Below are 12,609 nucleotides of genomic sequence, written 5' to 3'. Positions count from 1 at the left end.
AGATTCACACACATTTATACCATCAAACACAAGCTAATATAATGCATGGTAGTCAAGATCCACATGCATACCTTGAATCAATAGCAAAGAGACACTTATTTCTATGTGTGACAATTCAATCATAGATTTGCGACACTTAAGAGTACAAGTTATGATACAAGTGTCAACTGCAACCAGAAAGTACGATAAGTTGTGGGAGAGTGTCTAGAACATATTCTCATGATATATAAGATCAACTAATGTAGAGGAGTGCATTGGAGCTACCTCTAGTGTTGCGCCAAAGTGCGACACATGCGAGAGTGAAAACAATCAAAAGCGACACTTGCAACAGTGAGAATAAGTGAAAGAGACACTTACAAAAAATTAAGAAAGTGAAAGCAACACATGCGAATGATAAAGAAAGAAAAAATCAACACATGTGAAAGTGAAAGCAAGAAAAACTAAAAGTCATGAAAGTGAAAGAAACACTTACGAAAAAGGGCGTGCAAAATCTATAGTTGAGAAACTCACCAAAATCATGGTACATTTGGACCTAAGAGTGAGGGGTATTGTCAATTGAAATTATGCATTGATTGTACACATGGATTTCCTAGTCACTGTCCCTATCAAATGTGTAAGAATTTTCATCAAGGATTACGAAATGTATGAGGTTTGTGTAATTTATGCCACTAAACACTGAGCTATCATTATTACTAAGGACTATGCAGGTACTATATTTCATGACTTTGCAATTCTTGCCTTCAAATGATAAACATCCACTTCTAGGATTTCTAGTAAAGGGTGCGCTTGTGGATGCATCAAAAGATAAGCATATGTAAGAAAGTGAACTCGACAGTTAGAATCTCAGAAGAAAACATAAGTACTTAGAAAAGTATCACCAATCACAAAGTGACCATGAACAACTTGAGATGACTAATCATAAGATCACAGGGAGGCTCCAAAATTCAAGATGTATGCGAAATTTTGAAGGGATCATCATTTTAGTTCCATCCCTAATGTTTCTCCACTACCAACATACCTATTTATTACAGCGATGGAGTCACTACAATAATACAAGTATTTCTTTGATGTCAACAATTCTGTTGAGTACCCCAATGAATTTGCTTGCTTCACCTCTCCGTGCAAGAAGCCTTTCTCTTCTTTCATCCCTTATTTTATTTTCACTTTTCTCTTTGGGATTTTATTGACATATATATCACCAAGGTGGAAGAGGGATCCTGACTGATTGAGAGAAAGAGAGGTTATTCCTTCTGATACTATTATATGCCTCTTAAATCCATTAGAGGAAATTGTTGGCTCACTAAGATGTCTTTTTACAGGCAATCTCAATCCCTACATTAGTTGTCAACCCGAGGTAAGTCTTTTTATCTCAAGAGTGCCAGCATAGTATATGTAGTGAATCTAAATGTTATATAATGATGAATCGTTGCAATCACTAATGACTAATTCATCAATCCAATTCACACAATTCTGGAAAGAACTATCTATAGAAGAAATACTCTTAACACACTCTGCAATTCTATGCAACTTGTTCTGAAACCAATTGAAATTGAATGCAAATAAGAATCACACTTGAAATTGTTCAAATAGACTTAAGGATAATTTACTCAATCAAGGAAAGAAACTACAACTATTGAACAACATTGTTAATTCTATAGCAATCCAAATTAACTTTCTATTCTCAATTGAACAACAACAGTAATTGAACAACAATCAATAATTGAATCAACGAACAACAATTGAACGACAAATAACAAAAAATGATTTCTAAATAGCAAATGATATATATTTCAATCTATGGAAATTAATTAGAATTATCTATAAGATCTTTGATAACATCTATAGAAATAAACAACAATATGCTATTAACACTAATTCACTCATTCCAATCAAAGCATTATTGAAGTATGTCACACGGATTCACTCTAAATCTAATTGAACATCAGTATGAATCAATATAAAAATATTTTACGATAAAGGAAATAACCAATGAATGAACATTAAATCGATAGAAAAGACTAAATATAAAGAATATAACACAAGGGAGCAGTAGAAATTCTCGTGACTGGGCCCAGAGTCGCCAGAAGCATCCACTTAATAAGAACTCAGAATATGAATATGTATCAAACGCAACCTTCTTTCATTAATGTAAGTAACAGCTTACAGAGTCACTGAGATAATAGCGTATATGTTTTCAAAAAGAATAATTACATATTATCAAAGTCTGAACTGTCTCCAATTGCCTTTCAGCGCAATATATAACATAAAAGAGTAATTAGATAAAATTAAATCCTCAAGACTAGGGGATCCTGAGGATTTCACAATATATAATCTGATCTTGTGATAAAATAGCATTTTTCAAGCTAATTTCCCGCTTCCTTGTCTGCCAAATACGTTATAGTTTTTCCCTTTTATGGCCTCGTGCTATTCTATCAAATGAACAAATTTTGCCTAGTCCGCATCTCTGCACACAAAGATAGCAAACAATCGGTTTCTTTTGCTAGATTTGCCTATTTTGTCACCAAATGCTTTCATCCAACTTTAGCCAATATTTTCCTTATTTTAATCTATAAACAGAGATAATCATATAAGTATGAATGGTAAATAAAGAATTTTACGAAGAGAAATCATACCTTTTTCCTGACCCAACATACTCCCCAGCTTACCTTGTTGCATGTCCACATGCAAGTGAGTAGTTTAGATGCAACTGAGTTAGGGAATAAGCAAGATATACTTCCTCCTTATAATTCCTAAAACCATTTTTCTGCTTAAGGACAGCAAAAGCCTGGGTTACCTCTTGATCCTTCAAGTTATAGTCATTGCGGTATTGATCAGGAGGATACCATATGATTGGGGGTCTGTAACGACATCCTATCCAATCAGGCCCCATCATTAAAATCATATTACTATATTTATAGAAATGAGAAGAGACAACTTTGAAGTTTCAATATCCAAATGGCTCTTGGTTCCTCACAGTGTTACTGGAGACTTCCCACCTATATCTTGATGTAGACAAGGCTTCTTCCTTAATGTCCTGGAAATATTCCTTTCCGGCCTAAATGATATTGGTATGGAGTGGCCCCAATTTTCCTACAACACTAGCTCACTGCATAAACTGTTTATGCCTAACAAATAGGAGTAATGGCTGTGTAGGCTCCCCTCTAACCCATAGGTCAATGACATACTCACGTTTTCTGAAAGTGTTGTGAACCTTGGACCACTTGAGTTGATTGGTAGCAAATGAAAGGAATGCCTGAAATTGGATATCTCCTACAAAAAGGCCAGGGTGGCTATCCCTGTCATCTTCTAAAAATAAATTATGCATATAGAGTTCACAATGGAGGTCTGGAACCTTCTTGTCATTCTCTCTGAAGCATTTGATAAAGTTTGGGTTGCTTTTCATCTCTACCAGTTTGCCAACCTTAGTGACCTTGAATTTTATCAGGAGGTATCTTTCCATGAGAAATAAGGCATAATTTGTGGCAGGGTCTCGACATGATAGGCCGTCTAAATAAAGAGAGAAGATAGTCTCCATTTTCTCTCTAGCCTTTTGCAATTTACCCTTTAATATTTCAACCTTATTTTGCTTAGCCTTATACTGAGCAAAGGTCTCATCTTCAGTTACGATAAGTGCTTTAAACTTCTTCCTCAATCCTTGATGTTCATGCAAAGGGACTACCTTTTCTTTGTGCTAAGCCAGTTCCTATTGAACTGCTAGTAGCTCATTCTGCAACTTCCTAATGACAGCCTCTCTTACCAAGGAGGTGTAAGGGGGTGTCTCATTTGTTTGGGCTTCTCCCTGGGTCTCCATAGGATCTATCTTCATAATAGCTTCAGCTGCTTCTTGAATTATAAAATCAACTCAAACGTCTTCTTCAACATATGTTTGAACAACAATATCCATACTGGGGTGGTCTGTTTGGCTTTCCTATGAAAAGACACTGGGGTCCTCCATTTGCATGGAAATTTCATCTATCATACATGGTTTAGTCTGGGTTTCTTTTGGACAGACCACAAGAAACTCTATTTGAGTCTCAACATCCTTCCCAGAACATTGTTCTATTTGCGTTCCTGTAGTTTCCATTTCCACTTTCAATTTCCTGGTTCTGGTTGCCCCTTTTAACCAATGTTTCAGCTACCTGATTACTTGCTTCTATTTTATATACCTTCTAAGCATCTTTCTAAGCCTATCTCTGTAGGACTTCTTTACTCTAGGACCTCCATCTGATGGTGGGTTAGCTGTGTTATCCTTTGGTTCCTGTACAGGTTGTACTATGTCAGCATCAGGGATGGTTCCAATTGGAACTGTGTCTCCTAGTGGAGTTTCTCCTTCTAGCTCATCGTTATTATGTATTTCGTTTTCAAGAGATCCCAATGCAATGGTATCTCTTGAATAATTATCGTTCTTCGGGTCTTCTCCTAGGTAGGCCTCATCCTCAAGGGACTTTGAAAATGGACTATGACTTAGTTGATTAGCATCTCCCAGGTTTTCATCTTCAGGGTTTCCTTCAGCTAAGGGGTCTACTAGACCTGTGCCTACTATCAGACTTTCTTCTCTAGTGGCTTCCCCTTCATGTACCTTGGCTTCGAGGGGTGTTTCCATAGAAGGAATTGATTCCCTCTATTCCTCCATGGCATTAGTAAATGGCTAGGTTCATTCACAACCAGGGCTTTGAGCAGGGGAAGACCGGTAAGGGGTACAATTCTGTTCTTCAATGGTCCCTGGCTATTCTCTATCTTCGGCAAACATTCCTATGTTTTCCAATACCCTAGCCACTTCCTCCTCATAGTCTTGCAAAGGGGGGTTTTGCGGACTAGGAGGTGGTGTGTGGGATGGTATAACTTCCTCTTCTTCAATTGGGATAAGTCGTTGGGCTTTCACTCGCATAGAGCGCCTACTCTTTCCTGGTTCCAAGGGTATAGAGGAATTATTTCTCTTTAGCATTCTTCTCAGGCCTAGGGTTCTTGGCCCTTGTTGCTCAGTTACCGCAATTTCTGGGGTGGAGCCAAGGTAGAATTTATGATACTGTCCCATGTTAATTGCTGCTGGACCAATCTATTTGTGATAATTCATTTAATTAACCCATGATGGCTAACTACAATATGTGGGTCTTTTGTTGTCCTTACTCATCGGGCGACATCATGTAACAGAGAATTCAGATAAAATGGTAAATTAACTAAAATTCTTTGTTTTAAAATGGCTAGAAGTTTTAGTTGTCGGGGCTTTACCACATCGTGTTGACCATTGTAGGTAATGTATGTTTGGACGATGACTGCTAGTTCTTACCACAGCTGCTGTAATGCCGAAGGATGAATTCTTTTCCCTGTTCGTACCAGTCGCTTACCCGGATCTTAGAATACCTCAATTGCGTTGTTTAAAAGGACATGTTTATTTGTCCATTTCACCCCCTTTGCTGAAAGTGCAGTGACTTTGGCTAGAACCTCTTCAGAAACCATCATGCTTATGCCTTTTACCATTATGCTACCATTCTGTAGATTTTGTAGAAATTCTAGTGTTAGCTCCTCATGAAATCCCTACAATCTATTTAAATACTGCAACCAACCAGTGCATTTAAGGATTACGCAAGCTTGATCCGATGCCATCAACAATGGAGGTTCACTCCGGATAGCTCTTCCGCCCATGACTACTACACCTGAGGCTGGTTCACCTGTATGCAATTGTGTTTTACCTCTATAATTTAGAACAACAACAATGTATGTTATAGAAATTAATAGGGAAATGACGTTGTTTGGACAATTATTACCATATTTAGTTAAGTCATTCATCTCCTCAGCCATACTTAATGAAAGATTGTAAGTTTGTATGCCCGCCATAATGGTTGTCGTTCTTCGTCGAATCAGAAATTCCTGCTAATTATTACACATTCATACTCATCATGCGGTTCGTACTCTGGAGGTAATTCGAATGATTGTCACACAGTTATCCATAACTATGACACATTCCATGCATACGCAGGCCATCCCCCCTCTGATGAGAAAAGGGCATCCATGTCCTTTCAACACGTGAAAAGAAAGCAAATTCATTGATGTGAAATAAATGCCAGCAACCAATCTAAAAACATGACACACAAATCGGTAAAACAATTAAGAAACATTCGTCGTCGGATGTTAATTGGCTAAATCAAATAAAAACAACAATTTTTAATTCATTATGTCAAAGATCTTCACTGTGAGCGGTATTAATCACATTATCATAATCGGCGGTATGTGTTTAATGACTGTCATTTAATGATTGGACATATGGAATATAATAAATATAGGTTAAAGTCACCATGCTATTCGACTTGTAAGAGTGCTGCTCAAACGGAAATTCTCTTTAAAAAAAATCCATAGGTGATAAGAGCTAAAGGACATATGGAAATATATAAGGTGATACTCCAATACCACAAGCAGAGCCACTGCTACCAGCAGGCATTCATAGCCTTGACAGGGTTGCTTTTTAACTCCCCCAAATGAGAGAGAGTCCTTCTTACAATTAATTCTTCTTTTCTTTGTCATAAAGAGACCACTATGTTGGCATGGTGACTAGATAACCGTAGTGCCATTCACCAGGATGTAACAAAGTGATCAAGATGGCTCGTGGTGAGACCCCCTATTCTTATGACATATTTAATTATCAAGAAGGTCATTACCTTGGTTTGGTGGCCAAATTGGAATGTCACTTGTTACATCCTTATGATCATGTAGGCTGGCTTGAAATGAGACCCCCTATGCTCTTTAGACAATTTTTTAAACATTTTCATATTTTACCATTTCCATTTTTCTTTTTCAATTCTTATTGTAAAAGGAGGGAGGCTCATTTGCTCCTTAAGAGTCAAGGATGGTGTTAGAAGTAAAAAGATGCCAATGAACATGTTATAATATTATCCCCTTATCATTATATAAATGCGTTTTATCCATTTGGGAGTATAAACATAAGCCAACATGGATTAAGAAAATGAATCATTTCATGATGCGTCGAAAAGAAAAGATGTTCACACAGTCATTCTAAAGATACACTGTATTAGCTTATGAATAAAGATAAACATCAAAAGGCTTTACAAGTCATAATGATATTATTATTACCGTTTTTCCTTAGAAAAGGCACAAATCAATTCAAATGATGCTTATTTGCAATATAAAAGAAGAAGAGAGAATGGTATGATGATCAAAAAATGAGAAAAAATCACAATTTATCTTATTAAAAGGTGTTGTTCAATTGATTAAACGACAATCGTTCAATCGTTTAAACGGTGAAATCAAAATAGAAAATGAAAAGTGTTGTTCAACCGATTGAATGACAATCGTTCAATCATTTTCATAGCGAAATCAAGAGAAACAAAAAGTGTTGTTCAATCAAGTGAATGACAGTCGTTCAATTGTTTGGACAATGAGAATCAATAGAAAACAAGAAGTGTTGTTCAATCAATTGAATGACAGTCATTCAATTGTTTGGACAAAGAAATCAATAAAAATGAAATGTGTTGTTCAATCAATTGAACGAAAGTCGTTAAATTGTTCGAACAACAAAATCAAATAAAAAAGAATTGTGTTATTCAATCAATTGAATGAGAGTCGTTCAATTCTTCGAAGAGCGAAATCAAATAAAAACAAAATGTGATGTTCAATCAATTGAACAACAGTCGTTCAATTGTTCGAACAACGAAATCAAATAAAAACGAAATGTGTTGTGAAATCAATTGAATGGAAGTTGTTCAATTTTTTAAACAATGAAAACAAATGAAAACAAATTGTGTTGTTTAATCAATTGAACGATAGTCGTTCCATTGTTTGAACAACAAAAACAAATGAAAACAAATGTGTTGTTCAATCAATTGAATGACAGTCATTCAATAGTTTGATCAATGAAAAACAAATCAAAACAAATTGTGTTGTTCAATCAATTGAACGACAGTCGTTCAAATGTTTGAACAACGAAAACAAATTAAGACAAATTGTGTTTTTCAATCAATTGAACGACAGTCATTCAATAGTTCGAATAGTGAAAAACAAATGAAAACAAATTGTGTTGTTCAATCAATTGAACCGCAGTCGTTCAATTGTTTGAACAACGAAAACAAATGAAAAAAATGTGTTGTTCAATCAATTAAATGGCAGTCGTTCAATTGTTTGAACAATGGAAACAAATGAAAACAAATTGTGTTGTTGAATCAATTAAACGGCAGTCATTCAATTGTTTGAACAACGAAAAAAAGGAAAACAAATTGTGTTGTTAAATCAATTGAATTCTAGTCGTTCAATTTTTTGAACAATGAAAACAAATGAAAACAAATTGTGTTGTTCAATCAATTGAACGACAGTTGTTCAATAGTTTGAACAACGAAAACGAATGAAAACAAATTGTGTTGTTAAATCAATTGAATGCCAGTCGTTCAATTGTTTGAACAACGAAGACAAATGAAAACAAATTGTGATGTTCAATCAATTGAATGGCAGTCGTTCAATGGTCTAAACAGTGAAAAACAAAAAAAGGAAAATGTGTTGTTCAATCAGTTGAACGGCAGGTGTTCACTTGTTTGAGGAAAATGTGTTTTTCAATCAATTGAATGGAAAGCGTTCAATTGTTTTAACAACGGAAGACAACAAAAACAAGAAGAAAAAAAAATTCCAAACTTTGTGAAACTTCCTAAAAAAATCATATTTACATGGTAATGCCTAAAAAAGGATATGTACGTTATTTACAATTTCTCAAGCAATTTCAATTTTTTGAAGGAAAAGTTGTTGGGTCCTAATTCCTTGTAGCTAGAATTTGCATGGAGGGTCCTCGTGTACCTACTTGCAGAAAGACTCCTTGGTAAGTGGTTAATGATAGAGGTGCGCTCGATGCCCATTTATTTTAAAAGAATGGCAGGATCCATCGGTGGTAGTCAAGGTAAGAGTACCATTATTATGCACTTCTTGAATCTCATAAGGGCCGAACCATATTGTTTGCAACTTGCCCGAGAAGTCTTGGAATCTAGAATTGTATAGAAGTGTCCAATCTCCTTTTTGGAACGTTTTCTTCTTGATAAGGCTGTCATGCCATTTTTCCCTTTGTTTTTGAATTATTGCAGTTCATTGCAAAGCATGCAGTCGAGCCTCATCTAGTTCGTTGATCTATTGAACATGCTTGGTTTGGGCTTCTGTTAAATCCAACCCCACTTCTTGGGCCATTCTTAGAGTCTTTATTTCGAATTCTATTGTAAAAATTGGTTCCTTACCAAACACAAGTTGGTATGGAGAGTATCCAGTAGTATTCCTCCATGTCGTATGATAGGCCCACAAGGCCTCTACCAGTATAGTAGCGTAATCTTGCTAATGTGGAGACTCTCTTGGTCAGAATCACTTCTATAACCTTATTGGTTCTTTCGACTTGCCCGTTTTCCTGTGGGTGATAGGGAGAAGTGATCCTATGAGTAATATGATGGTTTTTGAGAGTGGCAGTAATCTTGTACCCTATGAATTGCTTTCCCCCATCTGTGATCACTTCTCACGGTAATCCATACCACACAAATAGCCCAAAAAGGAAGTTAATAACTGCTTCCTCTGTGGCTCATGGTAAATCGACTGTTTCCACCCATTTTGACACATAAATCGTGGCTACCAGTATGTAGGCCTTCTGATTGGATGGTAGATGGAATGGAACCATGAAGTCCAATGCCAAATTCTCGAAGGGCTCTATGACCAATTGGGGTTGTAGTGGCATTTCATCAGTTTGGCCAAGCTAGTCCATCCTTTGGCAACTATCGCAAGCCTAGGCATATTTCTTAGCATCCTTAAAAATAGTGGGCCAATAATAACGCATTTTTAATACCTTATTGTCACACGGAATCTGTCAAGGGTGCGGACACGACTGACCTTCCTAGAAGTCTAAGACATTCTAATGACAAACAAGACAAAATGGAGTGATCTTTCTCTAAATACACCTTTTACAACATGAAAACTACAAGTGTTTAGGCTTACCTTATTCCAAAACGCTGTTGTTGAAGTCCGTTCTTGACGATCCGGATGAGCTCCTCCTTCAAGTCAATTCCTGCAACCACAAACAATCAAACAATTACCAAGCACTTGCATTTCATATAATAAAACATATATTCAACATGCAGACCAAGGAACACATGAAATAACTCATTAACACAAGCTATTGAGAAAAATAAACCAGTTTGTATTAATAACGAAACAAAGAAACTCTTACAACCTGGCCTTGGTGTTGTGCAAGTTCCTCCCAGGGTCCATCAAGGGTTTTCCTCTACTTTGACAAAGCTCACCCTCTCCCAAGTAGAATCAAGTGAAGACAATCTCTCCTCACAAAGGCTCTAATGGAAGACCTAAATCCTGCAGCATTTACCCAAAGAAAATGTATAGCTCCAACCTCCTCTCCTTCTGGCTCAATGCCTTTATTTATAGTGCTGTAAAGAGGTTATTCAGGTCCACTATCAATGGGATCATCCCCCTCTATGGGTGGGATAGCTCCCTTATTGATGGGATAAGTTCCCCCTTAATAGAGATACATGAACCAACTGGAGGCGCATCCATTTCATCAAACCGACCTCTAGAATGTTCTAGAAGTAACCACAAGTAACTTTTTCAAGATAAAACTCGCGCATTTTGCCTTTTACAGAGGGACGCACCTGTCCCTTAACATACAGAGCGTCCATGGACGCATATTTTGTGAACATGGTCAGCGTCCCCGCAGGTAAGGCTAGAGAGAACCTGCGACCCCAGAGATAAACATAGTTTTTACAAGACTTTCTCTCTTCTTTGAGTTTGAGATGGATAACAGAGGCATGAGACTTGCCTAAGAGGGTAGCATGACTGTTGATTTGAGCCATACTAACTGTAAGTAGTCAAGGTGACATTTTTTAGTGTAACAGATTGCCCCCTAAAGTGCGAAGCCTGGAATAGAATAGGGTTTTGTAATTCTAGGAAGGGTGAAGCGCTTTATCATTTCAAGGATTGTCTTGTGGATGGCCTGGTTGGAACCTGCAATTTTCAACACAAAATACATGGATAAGATTATATCATCACTGAGGTAGGCATTCCCATACTCAGATTCAAAACTTTAACTAATGGACTAACTATTCTGATACAGGAATGATCTTGCAGTACATCATTTTTATAGACTTTTGTAGACACAGTATGGACGCAGCCATCTGTTTATGATTAGTCTACATAGATAATGAATACAAAACTCCTCGCAGCCTGGATGGTAGAAACTAGATCCAGGGTCTTCACTTCTACTTCCCGAATTGGTACGATTCTAGCCATGTGATTAAATGATTCGATGTCGAACATGGTAGAAACCACTTGATTACCAGTCAATGATGTAAACTGTTAACAAGCGTGAGAGAAACCACCAGTAATGTCAATGGTTCTCAAAGTACCAAGCACAACCCGTGAAATGTGAATAGATGTTTTGATGTCGAACACTTCACGGAATCCTCTGATCGAAAGTCAATGATGTAAACTGACGTCAAAGGCGAGAAACCTGCCATTGATGCATGCAGACTTCAAGGTACTGTCGATTCCTAAGTCATCTTTCTAGATAATGTGTCGATGTCGATAGAAAGCGACCCGTTGCAGGCAAGCCCGCAACACGAAATCATTGTTCAAGTTGAAGAAATGTTGCTGTAAGGACTGACTCAGGGATGGTCAAATGGATGACAAGTATTTTGCAGATGAAAGTTTTTGCTTGCAGACCTCTTGAACACATAACGACACAACAGATGGCTTGGTGGCGAATAACTCAAAGTTAACCCCTGGAACCCGGTTAAAGACTTTCAAAGTGATTTGGTCAACTGTGAGGTAAAAGATTTCCCAACCCAGGTGAATGAAAAGTGTCGTGTTCAAGAGTGGTAATAAAGTTTCTTCTGAGACAAAAGGTGACAAACAGGTTCATTCTTCTCTCTTTTCCCCCACCATTTCTGGCAAGTACCTCTTTATTTTTAACAAGCTTGAGGAGGATAACATATGCTTGATTATAAGCTCATCCTTCGGACGAGTCCAACCTAGTTTAAATTCGAACCCTAGGAAGGAGTGGTTCGTTCCTGTTTGTAATTGAACAGGTCCTCTACTGTAAAAGTTTAACGAGCCCAGTATAGGAGAAACTCGGCGTTTTTCAATTTTAGAGAGTCTGAAAAAACTAAAGGAGACTCCACGTTGAACTTTTTCGTATATTTGTGTCCCTCAAGCCCGAAAAAGTATAAAATAATACCTGGGGGAACCGCTTGATCTTGCGACCAAGGAGTACTTTCATAATAGTGTCGTTAACCTGAAAAGTAAAAAGCGATCAAGGACACGTCGTTTTATTTCCTTATCGAGTTTGAAACGACAAAAACCCGGCAATCTTTTCCTGATTTTGCGGTCAGAAAAGAGCTAAAAGGGGACCGTCTTTTAATTCCGTTTTAACGAGTGAAAAAGAAACACTCGGCGATCTTTTCATGTTTTAGGAGTCAGAAAAGGGCTTAAAAGATGACTCTGATATTTTTGTTTGTGAAAAATTACAATTTCCCTCGAAATCCCTTTGTCCTGCACAAAAGCAACACATTACTCATACCTGTTTAAAATAGGCAAAAATACATTCAAAAACATCTTTTCATGGTAAAAAAT

Source organism: Pinus tabuliformis, chromosome 6, assembly GCF_031772625.1.
Source record: "Pinus tabuliformis cultivar Carrire ecotype Pingquan chromosome 6, CPIR1, whole genome shotgun sequence".
Lineage (NCBI taxonomy): Eukaryota > Viridiplantae > Streptophyta > Pinopsida > Pinales > Pinaceae > Pinus > Pinus tabuliformis.
Note: the sequence above shows the minus strand (reverse complement) of the source record.